At 39.8% G+C, this 23,225-nt stretch overlaps 1 protein-coding gene and 1 long non-coding RNA gene across 2 annotated transcripts in view; one reads left to right on the top strand and one right to left on the bottom strand.

Moving 5' to 3' along the window:
* The window catches only part of LOC147581357 (uncharacterized), a 34,805-nt gene extending 27,428 nt beyond the window's left edge, over positions 1-7,377 (top strand). Inside the window, exons 2-3 of the long non-coding RNA XR_015251709.1 lie at positions 4,559-4,672; positions 7,026-7,377. This is a non-coding gene — a long non-coding RNA (uncharacterized LOC147581357). The remainder of the gene's footprint in view (positions 1-4,558; positions 4,673-7,025) is intronic.
* The window catches only part of PACRG (parkin coregulated), a 509,125-nt gene that overhangs the window by 252,141 nt on the left and 233,759 nt on the right, over positions 1-23,225 (bottom strand). The gene's annotated exons all lie outside the window — the stretch shown is intronic.

Genomic DNA, 23,225 nt, shown 5'->3' with positions numbered 1-23,225 from the left:
GACCAAGGGCCAATTCCTACTATAGATTCCTCCACAACAGGTACAAGGACAGAGTCCCACACCCATGAACCTTGTGAGGTGACCAACAAGCTCAACTGAACGCCTGGGGAAGTGAAGTGACAAAGGCCACATGAGGCTGTACATGCTCCAGGGGACCGGTATGAGGCCATCTAAACTTCCTCCCACACCCCAGTGACAGCAACTGGGAAGGAGAGAGGGGAGGAAGGGAAATGAAACACTAAGACAGGATCAGTTCCAAATCCTTCTCTCTCTCTCTTCTCCCACCTCCTGGATCTCATGATGGAAATGGAATCTCTAAAGCAAGAAAATAACAATTACAGACAATAAAGAGGGTTACAATGTTTTGCATGTAGGAGGCATTTATTCTCATCACCACTCAGTACCTCTCCCCACATGTGTGAATGCACATATGCGCGCGCGCGCGCGCACACACACACACACACACACACACACACACACACACACCTGTTTATAATTTGCCTCTCTTACTAGGTCTGTCTCTCTTTATGTCTGTTTGACATCTGACCCAGAAGTTAGTATGTCACAGCATATGTCACATAGACCTTGGGAAATGGATGGGTGGGTGGAAAAAATGAGTAAATAAATGAATGAATAAACTACTCTTTTATTAATTTACTCTATCCTCTCTGGATCAAATGTCCTTTATTTTAGGGGTTTTTTTGTTGTTGTTGTTCCGGGAATTTCCACAAAATATGTCAAGCAAGTATTGGTTTCAGACCTCCTGGATTTAGTCATCTGGGAGCTACATGTCATTTTGCATGATTTTAAATCATTCATTTCAACCCACTTTTGATTCACAAGTGAGAACCAGAATTCCATTTAGGGTAAAATGACTTGCCCAAAGGCAGGGAGTGATTGAATTGCCCACTCATCAATCCTAACTTATTTAGGTTCATTGTTCTCTTTTCAACTGAGAGGGACATTTGATTTCAGTTAGTCCCCTCTACTTTCAGTTCATGGTGTGTGTCGAACAAGGCCCAGATTATTAGTTCTATTAGATCCTGCCTCCATCCAGGGTTACATGTTATGACCCACAATATGCTGCCTAGCAGTTTCCAGAATACTGCTGTTTGTTAGACTCAGCACAGGGTATAGCCTTCACACAAGTCTCTTGAAGGTCAGAACTATGGGAAACAGGAGAACTAAAGAGTCCCTGAGTGCTAATTCTTGATGGTCTAGACAGTTTCTATACAGAAAGACAAAAATAATGGAAAAGGAAAATTGAACAGGGTAAGTTTGAAAAAGTGCTTCAGATAGTTAAGCCTTCAGTCTTACAAAGTACTATCAGCATTAGCAATTAATTTTAGTAGATCGATTCAGCAAATTTGAGTAGATTGACTTAGCAAATTAAAATATTAATCATGCCATTACATTATGATTGGGAATATGGCACCACCCAAAGTAACTAAAATTAAAATCACCCATGATGGTAGAAACCATCTTTGCTGTCCTTGCTCCCAGTGGGGTGCTGTAAATGTGTAGCAACCGGCTTTCAGGGAGGGGAGCTTAGATTAATAGCATTTGTTGGTTTCTGTGCTGTAAAAATTCCCACCATGGCCAGTTTCAAGCTACCAACTTGAAATCCCTGAATGTGGAATTGGGCAGAAAAGTACATGATCTGCTCTCACGAGACACAGGAAACTTTATGTGGTGACTTACTGTATCTTAATAGAATTTAAAAAAAAAATTTTTTTTTTCAAACGTTTATTTATTTTTGGGACAGAGAGAGACAGAGCATGAACGGGGGAGGAGCAGAGAGAGAGGGGGACACAGAATCGGAAACAGGCTCCAGGCTCTGAGCCATCAGCCCAGAGCCTGACGCGGGGCTCGAACTCACGGACCGTGAGATCGTGACCTGGCTGAAGTCGGACGCTTAACCGACTGCGCCACCCAGGCGCCCCTCTTAATAGAATTTTGACTAATTCTATACATATAGAGAAGTCTATTTTTTGCATAAAATGCATATTATGTAACATAACTTGATTGGCCACACGAATCCACAGGGTATTCAAACTGTCTCTGTACCGCTCTGATACTCTGTCCTTCTAACACACTGGTACAGTTGAATATTTAACAGTGATGCCCATGATTCTGATTATGCGTTTTACACCACACAAGACGTCCTCTCATTCGTACTAAATGAGGTAAAAGGAAATATAAACAGAAATAAGAAAATGTAAACCATGAAATGACTACAATGGTTTATTTTACCAAAGCTATTGAAGCTGATTTTCCTCCCAGTTTTACAAAATTTCTGGCACGTATCATTTACAACATTGTTTTTCCTTTCACTTTATCTTGTTCACAATTACTTTCCTCCCACACGACCCTCCCCCTCCATATACTGCTGCAAGGTCTGAAGTTATGACCAACAAATGCATACTTAGATGTATTAAAAAAGCTTGTTCAGCGCCATGAGTCAAGAAGTCCCAAGCTAGACAGCTTCACAGTTGGTTAGGTAATTGACTGGTTCAAAACCAGTCAATGCCATCAAAGAGCCAGCTTGTTTCTAGCTGTCCTCTATGTCTCTATCAGGTGTCAGCTGAATCCCCTCCTGATCACAAAATGGCTGCAGAAGCTCCAGAAATCACCAACCAGATATACAAACACCCAGAAGCAAAAAAGTAAATGAATTTTTCTGTTTATTTCTTAACATCTAAGAAAATTCTCTCAGAATCACTCCCTCTCCTTTTCCCCCATAGGATTACATAAAAATCTGCTTCTAAACAATTCAATCCAAATCACCAGCAATGCAAATATATTTATCACAATTGCCTCTTACTATTTTTTAATCTTTATTTTGTTTATTTCTGAGAGAGAGAGAGAGCCAGCAGGGGAGGGGTAAAGGGGGGTGGATAGAAGATTCGAAGCGGGAGCCACGCTGTCAGCAGAGAACCCTATGCGGGGCTCGAACTCACAGACCTGAGCCACAGTCGGAAGCTTAACTGACTGAGCCACCCAGGCGCCCCCTTGCCTCTTACTATTTTTATCCATTGGTGATAAAAGAGAGAATAGTTGGTGGCAAGGTCCTTTTTAAAAGGGTCTACTACAGATAGTAACCTAAAGAATTAGAAAGATAGTCACAAATAGACCGTGATGTATTCAGAGAAGCTGGCCTGGAACAGTTTGTGCCTTTTATTGCTGTTGTAAGGACGTACCATAGACCTAGTAATTTAAAACAATGTGAATTTATTGTCTTATCATTCTGAAGGTCAGAAGTCCAAACTATGTCTTAGAGGCTAAAATTAAGGTGTGGACAGAGTTGCACTGGTTCTAGAAAAATGTTTCTTTGCCTTTTTCCGCTCGCAGAAGCTGCTGGCATTTCTTGGCTCACCTCGCCTTCCTCCCTCCTCAAAGCACATCACCTGACCCTTGCTCCATTGTCACATCTCCCCTCTACCTTCGACCTCCTTGCCTCCCTTTTGTAGGCATCGATTGCCGTGCTCATTGAGTCTTGTTGAATAACCCAGGACGATCTCCCCATCTCAAGATCCTTAATTTAATTACAACTGCAAAGTCCCTTTTACCACGGAGGTAACATAGTCACAGGTTCTGGGGTTTAGGGCATTCACAGCTTCTTGTGGGGGGCATTATGCTGTTTACCTCAGTTGGGGGGTTATAAAATGACACTGCTTACAAGTTTGTAAGAAAGTTTTTACATTACTCCAAAAGTGAGACTTGGAACTGGACTGACTTAGCTGGACACAAGAAACATAATTGGGATGACTGCAGTGCTCCCCCTTAGCACGTACCTGGCCTGATAAAGATTATAATTTTATATTAAGGAAAGCACTACCAATATCCTTATATTCATGAAGGTATTTTCAACAGTTTAAGCTTCATACAAAAAAATACAATTTTTATCAGTTAATTAAATTGAAAATACTGTGGGTCTGGAGTTTTACTCAGCAGCAGAACAGAAAGCAGTGGTACAATGTGAGCCACTGAGGCTGGCCTTCATGGACACCGCACTCTCTCCCGGGGCTCCAGGATTCTAAGGACCGGTTGTATTAGGACCTGTGTTTCACTCTGCCCTCTGTCTGCCAAGGGAGGGGTGAGATGACCAAAACCTAAGTTGGGAAGATGTGAGTTAAGCCCTAGAATGGCCCCAGAGTGCCTCCAGATACTTACTAGATACTTAGACACCTTCCGTGATCTTGAAATAGCAGCTTTTAAACTAAAAGAGAGAGAGAGAGAGACCTAAAAAAATGAAAACTCTAAGAGGAGAGATTCTCAGGCACCTGTGACATTTAGATACGAACCCTGCAACAGATGATCTGAGATAGACTTCTTTCAATCAGGTATAATTTAATTTTTTCTGCTTATAATTCTCTGGTTGATTATAATGTGTTTACTCTTAAACTACTCCCAACCTTCTGTGGGGATTCGGTTGGCCATGTGACTGACTTCCAGACAAGTCAGTGTGGGAGCAAGTGACGCAAGCCCGCGGACTTCAGTGCTGGCCCACGGGCATCCTCGTGTGGTGTTCACGCTCTTATCTCTTCCCCCGATTTAGGGCAGAGGATCACGGGAAGCTTGGTCCAGATGAAGACAGTAGGAGCAGAGATGGGGGCAGAAGTGGGCGGAGCCACCAAACAGACACCTGTTTGTGCATTAACACGAATGAAAAGTAAGTGTGGCTTCCTTTATGCGTGTTCAGGAGTCATATCCTGCTAAATGTTACGGGATGGACCTGTGCTCCCTTCTCATTTTTGCTCTGTCATCTCAGACTGGCCATGAAAGGCATGGAGGGACCTTGACAGAGGTTACGCCTGAACTCGTCTTTGCTGAACCTGACCCGACATCTTCCAGGGGAAAACCCAGAGGGTCCTTGTCTAACTGTGGGGTTGGGTTGTTATATCTCTTGGAAACTGAATGACAAGAATTAAGGAGCTGACATTCTAACACACTATATTAGGATTTCTTTTATTCATGTGAGGTTAAAAAAGTACACCAAGAATCACCTTGAAAATGTTCCCATAACATAGACAAGGGGCATTAAATTAATTCTAGAAATTCATTTGAGATTTTGAAACAGTGATTTTAAGGGAGAAATGCTTCCAGATTTTACCCTACTTTTCAATTTACTTGCATCATTAAATATAGCACAATTTTCAGTGTAATGAACATGATATTGTACGGAAATTAGATCTCAGTATTGAAAGATGAAAAAACCAAGAGCAGTCAGACGTACCTTGAGAAAAAAAAGGGTTCTGCAAACCTCAGATAAATGCAGAATGCCTGCCAGCAGAGTTTGCATGAAACAAATAGATGTAACCAGAGTCACTCTATTTCCAGCCCAGATAAAAAATAAATTTCTCATCCTCAAATTACATGCATTTTCGTTTAAACCCACTATAGCTTTTAAAGGACGCAGGCACCTTTCACACAAACCCAGTGGGTCAACGGTTCATCTTGAGTGCTCTCTTTTGTAGGAAGCATAGGAGGGTACTATTATTTATCCTGAAGTTTTGGTGAGAGATGACCCACCTATCCCTTTCAGCAGGTATACAATCCCAGCAGACAACCTGCAGCAGACTAGGCCTAGGGAGAAGCTTCTGGATCATCCTAAATTTGCTGTGACATCTCTGTAACTGGTCCCTGTGTGCCCTGGCATGTGTGTCTTTCCTGAGGTTTCCAGCTGTGAAATACTTTAGTCAGTCGCCAAATACTAACATTGTGTTCCCATGTGCTCAACTAGATGTCCTTGGTATGGGACAGGCCCAATCCTCCCTCCCCCCAAGGAGCTAACAGCTAAACGGAGAACAAAAGTGAGTTAATGGATACTTACCTGAGATAAGAGTCTGATGGGAGAACATGGGGGTGACCTCTGGGGAACCCTTGCCCCCTGTCCCAACATGTCACTACAGTCACCACACAAAAGTAACAGCAGGACTCTGATGTGTTTGTTTGAAACATTTTCTCCAATTTTTTTTTCTTATCTAGCATATATCTTGCTCTTGTGTGATTTCTTGTTCAATGGTATTACAAATGCTTTAATCATTTTATAAAACCGTTCTATCCAAGCAATGCCACAGTTAGAAAGGTCATGTTATATATAATAGTAATAGTTAAACTGCACTGGAATAATTTGTGGGGAAGTATAATATTCAATAATGTCTGTTATCACACAAATTCCATTCACTGTGCAAAAGGACAAGAGTGGCAGCTAGAATTATAATTTTAACAACTCTCTATCGTATAAATGTGAAATTAGCAGGGAGGCAGAGAGATTTCCTTGACTATTGTCTGAAGCGGAAGGACACAGGCTGGCTAAATACGTATCATTCCTTTCCTCTGGGTTTGAATTTCTTGATTCTCACACAAGGCCTCCAGTGAGATAAACATAAAATATGTGGTTCTTCCTTATCTAAGTGGTTTAAAAAAGATTTTTTTTTTTTGTCATTTGCTATTAATTGTCTAAACTGGCCATCCATCTGCATTTACTGAACAAACTCTGAGCTTTCACTTGGGCCCTTTGCGGAGTGTGGGGACCCTTCTGGGCACGCTTCCCTTCCCAGGTGGCTGCTTCCCAGTCCAGCCCTGGAAGCTTCTGGGGAAAGAACCAGTGTCCCCCCAGACGCTGGACAGGAACTGAAAACTCAGCACTGCCTGGTTCTTCTCCCCAGAAATCAAAGGCAAAGCCTCAGATTTGAAATTCAGGGGAAAAAAATAAGTCCTAACTGTGCTGATTTTTTATGCTTGCAGCAAACTTCATCCACATTTTACTCTCAAAATTACACAAAGTGATTTGCTTAAAATAGTGGTTTTTACTCAGCATCAGAGAATTGCCAAAGACAAACAGAACTGCTTGGAAAGCTAAATAGACATGTTAACTTTTTCATTTACTTCAAAATAAGATCTAGATGCTTTGTGATTCTTCAACAAAAGTAAAAAATATGAAAAAAAATCATCAAGATTGCTGAGAATGGTAGCCCTTGGGGACAGATGCTCACAAAAATTTCTCCCTTCTCTCTTTGTAGGACGGAAGTATCAGGAAAAGGAAGCAGGAAATTATTTAAGCAAATTCACTGTCAACTTTTTATAAGTAAATCGTGACCCAGGACGAATCTAAGGAAACCTCATTATTCCTAAATCTCTGACTTGACACATAGATTTTTAAAATGTTGAAAACTGTGAGGAAAATGGCAAATAATCCACGAAAGTGTGGGTTCAGTGCTGCAGTTAATTCTATTACACATAATAATGGATGAATCACTGGAGCAGGTAATTAGAATTGGCATGCAGCCTACTTAGTTGGATTTCAGTGAGTCTTGGGACGTTTGTGTTGGTGAGAAGCAAGTTCTATACAAAGATGCTCCATGAAGAATCATCCCCCCCCCACCCCCCCAGTTTCCACACCACAACCAGGAGGCCCCTAGCTGTCATCATCTCTCCCAAGTTATCCTTGGCATCTTACCATGAGGTGGACACTCTCTCAGGCAGGGGGAAGGGCGACCCGTGCTTTGATCAGTGAGGGGATCATGGAAGCCCAGGGAGGACCCTGAGGCTACAAAGAACTCAGCTGGAGACAATGACCATTCTCTTGCTATGTGATACACAGTCTCGTCTACAATTATGCAATAATGTGTTTATTTGTTTATTTCATCTGTTTCTCCTGCTCCTCAGATTGCAAGTTCCATGAGAGCAGGGTCTAAGTCTGTCTCATTTATCATTAAATTCCCAATTTCTCGTACAGTGCACATTATTGAACACCTTGTAGATGCTCAAGGAATATTTGCTGGAACTTAAAATGAATAGACGGGTCTCTGGCCCCATTCTTCTTGAAATTGTTTGAATCCATTTTCCTTCCTGTAGACCGACAGCAGGCCTTTACCTAGCTGGGCCGGACAGAATTCAGATGGCTGTTATAAGCACCAGTAAACTTATCAGGCACAGCCTGTCAGCAGATCATTCATCATTAGTTGGCTGCATATAACTGTTCTTTTAAAGGAAGAGTTCCAAAAGAAAAATTCAAATATTTAGGGGTATAAAAATGGGCATTTATGAGATATTGTTACGATAAAATTAGGAGTTACAAAAAGGAGCCTTAAGCTTTTGGCGTGTAGAGGAAGGACACTTAACTCAGAATGATGGGAGACAGGGGGCACGTGGGTGGCTCAGTCAGTTAAGAATGATGGGAGACAGGCTCCCTTTGAGTCAGGAAGAGCATCCCGGGCAGGAGAGGAAAGACGGAAATGTCCACGAGCATTGCTCTTGTGGGACTGTGGGGTTCAGGGTGGCTGAGGCTTAGGCTAGAAGTTGGGGGGCAATTTTGAGAGAAGAGCTGGACCCGGGTTATGAAGGTCCTCATCGGCAGTTTCTATTTCATTAAGAAGGAAGTGGAAAGATGCTCATCAGGGGACTGAGGAGATGGGAATGAGAAATGAGATAATTAGGAGACAGCTGTAAAAGATTTAAAAGTGGGTGTGAGGAAGAGCCCACGATCAAGCCCATGACGTGTGTGGTGCTGTTGAGTAACCCAGATGGGGGACAATGATGGCAGGCAGGTCTGCGACGGGGGCATCTGATGCCACGATTTCCCTCATGGACTTGGCAGGTTCTGAGTAGCTGCTATGCCCCACCCAAGTGAAGTGGCCATGCCCAGGAGACACCTGGGTAAGTGATCTGGGGACTTACTAGGGAAATGGAGGCTGAGGTGATAGGTGACCAGGGAAAGCATTTATAGTGAACAGTAAGGGGCCCAAGGACCATATGCTGGGCACGCAGAGGGAAGAACCCTGACAAGAAGCTTAAAGAAAATCAAGGCAGTCGGATGATCAGACTGTGAAGTCATTGAGGGAGGGGTGCGGGCAGGAATTAACTGAAGCCACAGGTGCCGACAGCAAGGATTTGGAAGAGAGAACCAGAATTTATTGCAGGCATTTTGTTGATTGATGATGGCAAGTGTTAGCAGTACTGGACAGTAAGAAGCAGGAATGACATTGTCTTCTTCTTTCTAAATGTGACAATTTTTTTAAATGTTTAATTGAAAAAAGTTTTTTTAAATGTTTACTTATTCCTTGACAGAGCGCGCGAGAACGAGGGAGCACAAGTGGGGGAGGAGCAGGGAGAGACAGAGACACAGAATCCGAAGCAGGCTCCAGGCTCCGAGCTGTCAGCACAGAGCCCCACGCAGGGCTTGAACTCACGAACGTGAGATCATGACCTGCGCCAAAGTCTGACGCTTAACTGACTGAGCCACCCAGGCACCCCCCAAATGCGACATTTTTAGAACAGTTGTAATACTGAGCTTGGATAGCAAAATACTTTTTGAAAGCAATGGACCTTTCAGAATAAAATACTGAATGGGGGGAAAATTGTCCACATGATATGTTATTCTTTCAGTAAATAAAAGTAGGAATATGACAATACTAAGAAAGATTACTGTAAGTCATAGCTAGGAAATAGCTACACTGAGATCCTCATGTGGGCTGTGGGACTGAAGGCATGGACTGAAGTGGGACTGAAGTGTGGGACTGAAGGGCATAGAATATCTGCTGCTTAAACTGGCTTGGGTTCATTTCCATTAATTTCAATCAAAAGAATTTTAAATACAGCAGAATGTCACTTGTCTCTTAAAGTATATCCGTGAATCAGATTGGGGGGGATATGCATGGCTGGTTTTATTTTTACTGTTTTCATGAGGGCGACAAAGAATGGAGGATAGTTCAAGAGCACTTCCAAGTTGTGGGTTGTTTTTTTGTTTTTTAAATAACTGGTTCACAGCTCCATATGTTCCAGCATTTCTCCTCTCCCCCCATAACTGACAAGGTGACCGGTATATTCACACAAGAAATATTTTCACATCCAAAACAAGTGGTGCTAATTATCAAAACAGTTTTAATTAAATTTTGTAACAGCTGGCCTGTGCTCTTGGCATTCAGCGTCAGGACGGCACCACCCCCCGAACTGGTAGAGACTGGAAGTATGATGTTTTCTTCACATTGCTATCCTGACAGCTTAAATGAAGGGCAACTTGTTTCTGAGTAATTATTTACCATAATTAGGATCCTCTAAGGATTTCTTTTCTTTTCTTTTTTTTTTTTTCTTTTTGCCAGTGAAAAGCCGTCTATCTTGCCAAACATATCTGGAATGCCCATTTTGCCCTCATTTTGCTCAAGTTGAGGAGGTCTTATTTACCTTGAGAAAATTCAGACTTGAAGTTCCTAAGCTGCTGCTTTCAGCACAGGAGTCAGTGCCTATAGGCGAAAGGGGAAGGATTCAGGAAATACGACAGTGGTAGTTTCGAACCTCTCCCGATCCCCTGATGAAAACAGAGAAAGCAAATGAGACAGCTAAGCCCAGGCCTGTGTACAAAAGCTCAAACTAAACTGTGTACAAGGTGCCCCGTGGCCCCCAGAACCTTCATGGGCGGGGCCAGCGGCTGTGGCCTCAGCAGCTGTGCAGGAGGCCGGGGCGGCCCTAGGGGGGGCGGCAAAGGGTGTCTGGTGACCCAAGGACTGAAACTTCACCAGCAGATGCTGGAAGCAAAGTACGGCGGCCTGTGAATCTAGGAGAGCTTTGGGTCACTCCTGATCATGGGCAGTGACAGGGGTCTGGGAAAGAATCTGAAAGGTTTCTTTTTCTTTTTCTTTCTCTTTTTCTTTTTAATGTTTATTTATTTTCGAGGGGGGAGGAGGGGAAGAGAGAGAGAGAGAGCGGGTATCCAAAGCAGGACTTTTTAATGTTTATTTATTTTCGAGGGGGGAGGGGCAGAGAGAGAGAGAGAGCGGGTATCCAAAGCAGGATCCAAAGAGGGTTCTGCGTTGACAGCAGGGAGCCCGCCGCTGGGGGGCTCAAACACACAAACCCTGAGATCGTGACCTGAGCCAAGGCTAAACACTTAACCGACTGAGCCACCCAGGTACCCCTGACAGGTTTCTTGAACCTAAAATACCCTCAGGTCCTTTCCAGTATAAAGCCTTCCACCCAGGAATAGCATCCAAATTGGGCACAGGAGGAAAGGAAAGAGTATGTCCAACTTAGAGAAGGGCAAGACAGGAGAGAAGGCAGATTATAAAAAGTACAATGACATTTTTTTAACCAGGTTGTAGGTAGAGACGGAAGAGGAAGGTCTGGAGCTGTGGAACTAGAAAAGCTGGCTTGACCTATTCCTCCTCTCTAAAAGGCAGGGAGACAGAAAAGAATTGTCAAGCTGACATAAAATCACATTTTTTAAAAGATATTAAGGGGCATGATAATGTCTTTACAGATAATAAAAGCATGCTAACAAGACATATCCCCATCTAGAAGAATTTGCAAGCTAACGTTTCAAAACAAGATAAAATAGGTTTTAAGTGATAGAAGACATTAAAAAAGAGTCAGAAAAACAATTAAAACATGAAGTGATAGAACTCCAAAAGGCATTTAAAATGTTAAAAAAAAGAAAGACACCCTAAGTTGTAAAAAAAACATACAAGAAAGAATAGTTACAGCAGATAATAGTTTAAAAAACTAGAAGATGAAAAGGAGGAAAATATGAAATATAAAAAGTCCACAGAGAGTGATGGAACTGGATTTAGAGAGTGACAGATGAAGATAGGAAAATAGACTCAACCACAGATACATTCACAGAGAAGAAACCCAGAGCAGTAGAAAAGAACATGTACTAAAATATTGTAATTCAAGAAAACATTCCTAAAAAATAATAACTCAAAGGTACACATTGAAAAGTAGAATCATATCCCCCAAAAATGTAATCCCGAAAGACCAACACTGGGTCTTATTTTAACAAAATTACTGGACTTAACATAAAAAAAAAAAAAAAAAAAAAAAGTAATCCATGCAAAATTACCAGTTTGCTTATAAAAACTTTCATCATATTTTTTGACAATAACACTTTGAACCAGAAGAAATGGGGTAACTCAAGGGGGGAAATGTAAGCCAAAGATTTTGGTAGACATTAATCTCCTGTTAATAGCAAATATGAATTGAAGAAGGAAACAAAGAAGACCCTTAATATTTTGGGGAGTTATTTTAGACTACCTCATAATGACCTATATTGTGGTCAACTCTTAGGACCTCTGAATTTTATAAATAATTGCTATTTTTTAATTACCTCATATGAGCACAAAATAGAGGCATAGCGAAAATCTGATATGCAAATTGTTCTCAGAATTTCTTTTCCATGAAGCTGTAATTGGTATTTCACTCATGTTTATATTCATTGAGTACAAATTTTTATGTACAGAGGTATGGGCATAAGAGCTCAACTGTGACTTGTGGTAAGCTTATACTTTTAGATGCTGATGTGTGTCTGATTTTAAAGTTTATTCAAATGATAGGCTCAATAGAGTCAACATAGTGAAAAACAGATGAGAAGTAACCATTTGAATTAAAAAAAAAAAAAAAATTCTCCTAGCCATGAGAAGTTCTCTAGATGATAAAAATTTTGAATATATTTTGGGATCAAACATATTTTCTGATTTCAGTTTTATATTAGGCAGTATACCTAAAATAACAAGAAATTCTTATTGACCAAATCCTAGTGACTTTATGAAATATTATCCAAATATGTAAGTTTAGTAGAAAAGACAGGGATATATCTAAATGAATTTGAAGTTAGTTCGCATTACCCAGCATATAAAGGCACTAGAAGGTAGAACACTATGGAATTCTAATATATTTGAACTCCTAAAATTTACATTTGTTGAAGTCAAGCTAAATTTAGTGTACAGTTTTCACTGAAAAACAAACTTTGGTACTTCTAGCTTTCCTGTAAAATAAATAAAGGATGGAAACACTGCCATTTTGTACCTTTCCTGTGTTTGTCATATCATTAAAAAAAAAACTCATTAGATTCTTTAGGTAGTTTGTTTTATCTAAACCCCATATTCGTCTTTAGAAACATTAATTCATGGAAACCCAATCAAAAGATTTTTTTCAAGGATTTTACAAGTTTGTTATTACAAAAATACTTCCAGTTCTGTAAACAGGTTTGGCATTAATTTTCTGAATTGAGTGAGTGACCGAATCTGGTGGCAGACATGAAAAATTAAAAAATAATAATAAATCTCGACTCTGGCATTGATCTTTTTGTCTCCATTTCTTTTCGATGCTGCTGAATCAGAAAGACTAGAGATTTTTTGGACTTCTGCGAGTAGCTTTTTCCCAGTCATCGCACTTGTCCCCTCCCCCATACACAGTTATTGACTGAGGAACAAATTACAGCAAGCCCATCCCTCTTAAAAAATTGTAAAAACAGGTATGTGGGGAGAAAGTCAAATAACACTGTCATGTTTGAAAGAAACAGGCAATAGAAGTTACCTGTTCACTTACACCCAGATAGCCTGGACACATCACCCCGGAGAAGATGTGCATTGCTGAAGGTGCTGCAGGCTGTGCCTTAGGGACAGTTCAGTCTGGTCACCAGATCTTCCTAGAATACCACCTGATGCTTCCACAAAGCAAGGCTCATCGTTGTAGTCTTATTTAGTAAGAGGGAAGCAAGGAACATCACAGAAAAAGAAAAGAAACAGAAGGCACTGTATAGGTTGTGTCCTCCGTCTTTGCTAACAATTCAACCAAGCAAAGATTTATAAAAAGTTACTATGACAGAGTAACTTCACCCAAACTGGCAACATAGGTCATTCCTGACTTTGCTCCCCATCACAAGAACAGGGGAAACAGCTATTCAAGAGCAAGACACCACTGAGAGAACCCTAGAACACAGCGGTGAGGCCGAAGAAGCCCCCTGCACCCCTGAGAGGAGGACAGACTGCACTGCAAGGGTAAGAGAAGCAGCGACATGTTGGCGTGTTGACTACCCCTCCCCCAGGCCAGTGCGGCACCCTGTGGAGAGGTCTCCCCTTGAGCCTCTAGTTCTTCCAGTGGAAAAAGAGAACCCAGGAGGAATACCCAGTTCCCCCCTCGCAGTCCCGCGGATCACTCTGTTGGAGCCTCTACTACGATCTTGCAGGAAAAGCTGTAGTGCCTAGTCCCTGGGAGTCTGTGTCAGAGAAAGGGGCAGGGACTTATACCAACTAGCACACAGATCTTGGCAAACTAAGTCTGTATCTGCAGCGCCCAAGTAGTAATCCCAACGAGGTTTTGCTCATCTGCAGAACCAAGTCAGAGGTGCACTCCGAACAGGAAGCAAGCGAGTGGCAAGGTGCGTATTGGCCTGATTCAGATCCTCAACTGAGGAGTTTGGCCAGCCCCAGAGTCCACTCTGCCCGTGCCCAGCCAAGGTGGTGAGCCCACCCGCTGTGGACAGTGCCTTGTAGCTCATCTGAGCAGATGGGCTAGTGGCAACAACTGGATGCAACAGGTAACTCCCAAAACACAGCCAGTGGTGGGTGGGGAATCTTCCCCCGCTATGCAGGGGCAGGGGGATTAATTCATAGATAAGGTTGAGGGTAGCTCCTGGCCCCTCCCCACTGAAGATCCTGTTGGGGAAATTAAGAGTAGCTTAGAGAGACCCCTCCCCTTCCTACCTGGGCAGGACAGAGGCCCCCCCAAGCCCTGGTTGGTGATAACTTCTGAAATCTGTATAGACCAGCAGTGCTAGAGCTGGGGGAAGGGCAGACAGAGCCAAGAGTCTGTAGGGCAAAGCCAGTGCCCTGGTCCTGCCAGGGAATGTGGGATGCAGTTTGGCTTGAGTTGAGATAACAAACAAAGAGCTTTACCAGTTTTAGAGCTACTTCTCCTGCTGTGCCCAGGCAGGGAATCTAATTAATAGTTCCACTCATCACTGAATATAGCCTTCAGCCTATGTGACCAGGCATCCTGACCAGAGCCCAAGGGAAACTGCATAGGCCATTCAAGTACAGTGGCACTAGAACAGAATCAAGTCCATGGCTTTGCCTGTCTGCAGAACAAAACTGGTGACCTCACCTGAGCAGGAAATTCAGTGCACACTGAAGTCTAATTTAGACCCTAACAATAAGCTGAGCAGGCACTGGGACCTGGCTTGCTGCCCTGCCAGGCCAGGGAAGTTAATCCATACCCCCACCTACTACTGAATATAGTAATCAATCTTGATCATCTAGTAAACATGACCAGAGAATTCAGGTAACTACAGAGACCGTCTTACAACCTCATTTGGGTAGAAAAGCAGACTAGCAGTTCTATTCAGCTACTGGCACACCTCATCCCATGTTTTCAGAGCTCAAACAGTTGCCTCACCCCAAAATATACCTTAATAGCAGGATCCATCTGCCCACAGACATTACCAGCTGATATATCCAGAAACCCACACTGAGCTGACCAGTGAAAAACTGTCTCTGCCAAAGCAAACCTGTAAAGTCTGGAGGAAAACCCCACTACTCAAATGTGCAGATACAAGTGTACCGAATCAAGGATCATGAAATAACAGGTACATATGACACCACCAAAGGAAACTGATGAAGCTCCAAAAAGTCACCCTAAAGAAGTGGAGATCCATGAACTATCAAATAACTCAGAATAATTCTCTTAAGGAGGTTTAGTGCACTACAAAAAAAAAGCACAGACAACTAAAAGAAATCAAGAAAACAATGGATGGACAAAATAAGGAAATATCAACCATCAAAAAACAAACAAACAAACAGAAATTCTAGAGTTGAAAGGTTAATTTGAAGATCCATAGAGGCTTTCAAAAGAGTACTCAGCCATGCAGAAGGATCAGCAACACAGAGTATAAGACGTTGGAAATTACCCAATCAGAGGAGCAAAAAAGAAAGAAAAAAACAGTGAAGAAAGTCTACAGGATTATAGGACGCAATGAGGAGAAACAATATTTGCACTGTGGGAATTGCAGAGAAAGGGAAGGGGACAGAAAATACACATTAAAGCAATAATGGCTGAAAACTTCTTGAACCTGGGGGAGAAAATGGACATCCAGATCCAGGAGGCACAAAGGACTCCACAAAGGACTCCAAATAGGTTGAATCTGAATAGGGCCACACTGAGACACATTTTAATTAAACTGTCAAAAGTCAAAGACAAAGAAAGAATTTTGAAAGCAGCAAGAGAAAAGACACAAGTTATAAACAAAGGAAATCCCATAAGATTACTGGTGTCTTTTTTGATAGAAAATTTTTTCAGGCCAGGAGAGAAAGGGATGACATATTCAAAAGGTTGAGAGGAAATCTATCAACCAAGAATTCTATAGCCAGTGAGGCTGTCCTTCAGAAATGAAGGAGGGGTAAAAACTTTCCCAAACAAACACAAACTAAGGCAGTTCATTACCACCAGACCAGCTTTTTACAAGGTGCATAAAGGTAGAATAAATCTCTCTGGTAATGGTAAATATAGTCATAGTTAGATTCTGCAGTATGGCAATAGTAGTACATAACTCACAAATTGAGTTTAAAAGTTTAAAAAAATGATTATAGCAAAAATAACTATACATACAATAATCTGTAATTAGTTACACAATATAAAGAATCAGAGACTGTTAACAATAACCTAAAATGTGATAGAGAGAAGTAAAAGTGAAAAGTATGTGAATTCTAGTTAATAGAATTGAATAGTGTTACAGGTTTAAGATAATTTATGTGATTTCATGGTAACCATGAGAAAAAAATCTTGTAATAATTACAGAAAAGAATATAATAAAGAAACCAAAGCATAATGATACCAAAAGACATTAGAGAGAGAGAGAGAGAGAGAGAGAGAGAGAGAGGACAAGGAATAATGGATCTACAGAACAACCAGAAAACAATTAACAAAAATGGCAATAGTAAGTGCTTATCTACCAATAATTAAATATAAATGGATTAAATTGTCCTATCAAAAGACATAGAATGGCTGAATGGATTAAAAACAACAATAACGGGGTGACTGGGTGGCACAGTCGGTTAAGCGTCCGACTTCAGCCAGGTCACGATCTCGCGGTCCGTGAGTTTGAGCCCCGCATCAGGCTTTGGGCTGATGGCTCAGAGCCTGGAGCCTGTTTCCGAGTCTGTGTCTCCCTCTCTCTCTGCCCCTCCCCCGTTCATGCTCTGTCTCTCTCTGTCCCAAAAATAAATAAACGTTGAAAAAAAAAATTAAAAAAAAAAAACAACAATAACAACAACCAATAATATGCTGCTTACAAAAGACTCACTTCAGCTTTACAGAGACTCATAAATGAGACTGACGGGATGAGTAAAGACATTTCAAGCAAATGGTAACCAAAAAAAAGAAAGAAAAAAAAAGCAGGTGGAAACATACTTACATCAGACAAAATAGAATTTATTTTTTTTCTAATTTTTTTTAATGTTTATTTATTTTTGAGACAGAGACCGAGCATGAACGGGGGAGGGGCAGGGAGAGGGAGACACAGAATCTGAAGCAGGCTCCAGGCTCCGAGCTGTCGGCACAGAGCCCGATGCGGTGCTCGAACTCACAGACCGTGAGATCCTGACCTGAGCCAAGGTTGGACGCTCAACCGACTGAGCCACCCAGGCGCCCCATAGAATTTAAAATAAACATGCTGAAAAGAGACAAAGAAGGTCATTCTTACATAATGATAAAGGGGTCAATATATCCAGATGATAAACAATTGTAAATCTTTATGCACTCAGCATCAGAGCACCTAAATATATACAGCAAAAACTAACAGATCCAAAAGGAGAAACAGACAGTAATACGATAATAATTGCGTACTCTGGACAATGGAAAGATCATACAGAGAATCAGCAAGGAAATAGTGGATTTGAACAACACTATATACCAAATGGCCATAGGAGACATACGCAGAACATTCTAACAACAGAATACACATTCTTCCCAAGGTCACATAGAATATTTTTCAGTATAGACCGTGTATTAGGCCACAAAATGAGAGTTAGCAAATTCAAGAAGACTAAAGTCAAACATGTGGAAATTAAGCAACACTCTACTGAACAACCAATGGATTGAAGAAGAAATCGAAAGGGAAATTAAGAAGTTTCCTGAGACAAATGGAAATGGAAATACAACATACTAGAACTTACAGGATGCAGCAAAAGCAGTTTTAAGTGGGAAGTTCATAGCAATAAATGCCTACATCAAGAAGCAAGAAGGGTCTCAAGCAAGTAGCTTAACTCTACATCTTAAGAACCTAGAAAAAAAAAAAGAACTGAGCCCCAAGTTAGCAAAAGAAAGGAAATAAAGATTAGAACAGAAATAAGTGAAATAGAGAACAAAAACACAATAGAAAAGATTAGCCAAACTAAGAGCTGGTTCTTTTTCAAAATAAACAAAATTGACAAACACTTAACTAGACTAACCAAGGAAGAAAGATAAAGGACCCAGATTAATCAAGTTACAACTGAAAAAGGAAACATTGTAACTGATACCACAAAAATTCAAAGGATCATAAGAGGCTACTGTGAACAACTATGTGCCAACAAACCCAACAAGGGCGAAGAAATGGAAAAACTTGTAGAAACATACAATTTACTAAGACTGAATCAAGAAGAAATAGAAAATCTGAATAGAGCAGTTATTAGTAAGATTTTATCAGTAATCAAAACTCTCTCAACAAAGAAAAGCCCAGAACCGGATGGCTTAATTGGTGAATTTTACTAGACATTTAAGGAATAATTAACACCAATTCTTTTTGAAAACCTTCCAAAAGAATCAAAGAGGAGGGAACACTCCCAAACTGATTTTATCAAGCCAGGATTATCCTAATACCCAAACCAGAAAAGGATACTACTAGAAGCGAAAACTACAGGCCAATATTCCTAATGAATAAAGATGCAAAAAGGCTCAAGAAAACACTAGCAAACTGAATTAAGAGGACCATTCCCCATGATCAAATGGGATTTATCCCTGGGATGCAAGGATGATTCAACATAAATCAATCAATGTGATAAATTTTATTAATAGAACAAAAGAAAATAAACATCTGATTATCTCAGCAATGCAGAAAAATTGCACAAAATTCAAGATGCATTCACGATAAAAACTCAACAAACTCAACAAATGAGGCATAGAAGGAACACATCTGAATAAAGAGCATATAAGACATGCCCACGGCTCACATCATACCCAATTGTGAAAGAATGAAATTATTCCCTCTAATATTAGGAGCAAGACAAAGATGTCTACTACTCTCACCACACCTATTCACCATGATATTGGAAGTCCAAGTTTCAGCAATCAGGCAAGAAAGAAATAAAAGGTATCAGAATTTAAAACAAAGAAATAAAATGGTCTCTCTCCGCAAGTGACACAATTTTATATATATAGAAAATCCTAAAGACTCAATCAAAAATATTAGATCTAATCAATAAATTCAGTAAAGTTGTAGGATACAAAATTAACGTACAAAAATCAGGAGTGTTTCGATACACTAACATTTCTGAATAAGAAAAAAAGAGACCAATTTCATTTATAATAGCATCAAAAACAATAAAATATTTAAGAATACATTTAACTAAGGAGAAGAAATATCTCTTTGCTGAAATCTACACGACATTGATGAACGAAATTGAAGAAGAGACACAAATATATGAAAAGGGGCCCCATGTTCGTGCATTAGAACAATTAATATTGTTAAAATGCCAAGATTGCCAAAAGCCATCTATAGATTCAGTGCAATCCCTATAAGATTCCAATGAAATTTTTTACAGAAGTAGAAAAAAACACTAAAATGTATACAGAACCATAAGAGACTGAGTAGCCAAAGAAGTCCTGAGAAAGAACAAGGCAGGAGGCATCACACTTCCTGATTTCAAGCTACAATAGAAAGCGATAGCCGTCAAAACAGTATATTCCTGGCATAAAACCAAATAGACCAATAGGACAGAATCAAGAGCCCATAACTAAACCCAAACATACATGATCAACTAGTATTTGGCAAGGGACACAAGAATACTCAATGAGGAAAAGACAGTCTCTTCAATAAATGGTTCTGGGATAACTGGATATTTGCATGTAAAAAAACCCGAACTGGACCTATAATTTATACTTGACAAAATTAAGTTGAAATGAATTAATGACTTAAATGTTAAAAAAAATAGACTTAAATGTGAGACCCGAGGCCATCAAACTTCTAGGAGAAAACATCGCATCAAAACTCCTTACCACAGGTCTTTATAATAATGTCTGGACATGACAACTGTAGCACAAGCAACAAAATAAAAAATAAACAAGTAGGACTACAACAAACAAAATGCTTCTTCACAGCAAAACAAACAATAAAAAATGTGAAAAGACAACCTAAAGAATGGAACAAAAATATTTTCAAAGCATAAGTAAAGTGATATTCAAAACATATAGAGATCTCATATGACTAAATAGCAACAATCCCAAATAACCCAATTAAAAAAATGGGTGAAGGACCTGAATAGATATTTCTCCAAAAAAGATATAGGAAAGGCCAATAGACACATGCAAAGATACCCAACATCAACAGTCTTTGAAGAAATGCAAATTAAAAACACATGGAGTATCACCTCACACCTGGTTAGCAAGGCCGTCATCAAGAAGATAAGAGATAGGGGTGCCTGGGTGGCTCAGTCGGTTGAGCGTCCGACTTCAGCTCAGGTCATGATCTCACAGCTTGTGGGTTCGAGCCCCGCGTTGGGCTTTGCGCTTACAGCTTGGAGCCTGGAGCCTGCTTCGGATTCTGTGTCTCCTTCTCTCTCCACCCCTCCCTCGCTCACGCTTTGTCTCACTCTGTTTCTCAAAAATAAATAAAGATGAGAGATAAATGCTGGTGAGGATGTGGAGAAAAGGCTTTTGTGCACCATAGATAGGCAGGTAAAGTGGAGTGGCCACTGTGGAAAACAGTATGAGAACCTCAAAAAATTAAAACAGGACTACCATATGATCCGACAATTCCCCTCCCGGAAATATATCTAAAGGTAATAAAAACACTAACTTAATAAGATATCTGTACCCCACATTCATTGCAGCATTATTTATAATAGCCAAAACATAGAAACAACCTGACTGTTCACTGATGGATAAATGGATAAAGATTATGTATATATACACACAGATGTATACAATATGAATATACAATGCAATAGCTATATATATATATATATATATATATATATATATATATATATATTCCATGTATATACAGTGGAATAATATTCAGCTGTAAAAAAAAGGAAATCTTACATTTGTGACAACATGGATAAACCTTGAAGACATTATGTTAAGTGAAATAAGTCACTTAGAGAAAGACAAATACTGTATGATCTCACTTATATGTGAAATCAAAGAGATTTCACAAGAATAAGAGAGAGAGAGATCAGACTTGTGGTTACCAAAGGCAAAGGGTGAGGGGAGGGGAAATTAAAGAAAGGAGGTCAAAAGTACAAACTTCTAATTATAAGATAATTAAGTACTAGGGATGTAATGTGCAACAGGATGTCTATGGCTAACACTGTTGTGTGTGTGTATGTATATATATACATACATACATACATACATACATACATACATACATGCACATATATATGGAAATATGGGAAAGTTATTAATAGTAAATCCAAAGAGTTGTCATCACAAGGAGAAAATTTTTTCTTTATTGTTTTCTTCTTTCTTTTCTTTTATTATATCTATATGAGAAGATGAATGTTAGCTGAATCCACTGTGGCAATAATTTTAAATACATGTAATACAAACCATCATGCTCTATACATTAAACTTATGCAGTGATGTATGCCAATTATTTCTCAATAAAACTGCAAAACAACAATGAAAAAGGAAAGGTAAAATAGACATTTTCAGATAGAAAACTAGAAGCGGCAGATCTATATTACAAGACATAGTAAGGGACGAGGACATTTTTCAAGATGATTAAAAAGACATCAGATGGGAAACCTGGAACTTTGGAAAAGAATGATGAACATTGGAAACGGTGTATATCTGGGTAAATGCAAAAATCTATCTTTTTGTTTCTTTTTGCCATTTCTTCTATCTCTTTATAAAATATGTACTTTTTTGAAAACATTGTTTCAAAGTTGCAATGACTTAAATAACAATCATAATGTAATTGTCAATCATTCAACTACATTGAAGATAACATTATTAAAATATACAGTATAGATTTTCTATATTGGAAGATGATTTCACTTTTTATGTGTGGTGTACAAGCCTGGGAAATATGGCATTGTAATTCTTAGTAATTAGGATACTATCCAGAGATTATTGGCTTATTTTATGATGTGCAGCTGTTGTTAAGGGGTTTTATCAGTTTAGAGTCAAGTTTAGAAAAGCTGATACTGCATTGCATTTCTTGCAACATAAAAGATAACTAAATAATTTATCTACAAAAAGATAAAGGCTTTATTGGTAAATAATACCTAAAGTTTAAAAATATTTTCAACAATATAACCAATTGTGATAACTGAAAATAAAGAGTTTATTAAATAAATGCCTACTGGATATTATTTGAGTGAGGTATTGGTTTTCAGAATATCATACAGTTATAACAAAGATGCTCCTATATGGTGTATATTATAAAATTTAACAGAGACTGTGACAAAGGTGGAAAAATTACCCACATAATATTATCACTTAACCTAATGACTTTTTTTTTTTTAAATATTTAAGGGGGTGGGGTGCAGAGAGAGAGGAAGACATAGAATCCGAAGCAGGCTCCAGGCTCTGAGCTGTCAGCACAAAGCCCAACACGGGGCTTAAACCCACGCATTTGAGGTGCCCCTCACCTAATGACTTTTTAAAACAGGTATGCTATTATTATTTTAATTTGATCCAAAGTCAAAGATTTGAGTAAGTAAAAAAAAAAAAAAAAAAAAAAAAGTTAATTTTAAAGCAATTTTCTAATTCGTCAATTTCATAAGGTAAAATATTTTTTTTTATCCTAGAGTATTTTCCATTTTATACGTAATTATTTAAGCATGAATACTGAAAATACATTGCCTTGATTTGAATATATTTTCAAATAGTGCAAACAGGGGTGGTGGACTTTTGATCCCAGTGAAGCCCCCAAATACACTTGTGCGCATGCTCAGGTGTTTCTTCCAGAGTCGAATATTCACGTGTGCACAGACGGCTGCTGAAACTCTGAGCTCCTCTGCCGCCTGATGTCAGCTCACTCTGAGAAGGGCCTTCAAAGCATACTTGTCTAAATATGGCTTTGGAAAGGGAAGCCCATGGGCACCCACAGAAGGCAATTCACGCCTGAGGTCAGCAGGAGTCCGCGTGAGAACCACTCCCGCAGTCCTTAATCACTGTTGTCATTGCTGAGCACGTGTTCTTTGTATGTCACAGTGAGAGGGTTATGCCTGTTCCAATGACGGCAA

Source organism: Puma concolor, chromosome B2 (genome assembly GCF_028749965.1).
Source record: "Puma concolor isolate L17-30 chromosome B2, mPumCon1.1.hap2, whole genome shotgun sequence".
Classification (NCBI taxonomy): Eukaryota; Metazoa; Chordata; class Mammalia; order Carnivora; family Felidae; genus Puma; species Puma concolor.
Note: the sequence above shows the minus strand (reverse complement) of the source record. Positions and strands in the feature narration are given on the sequence as shown.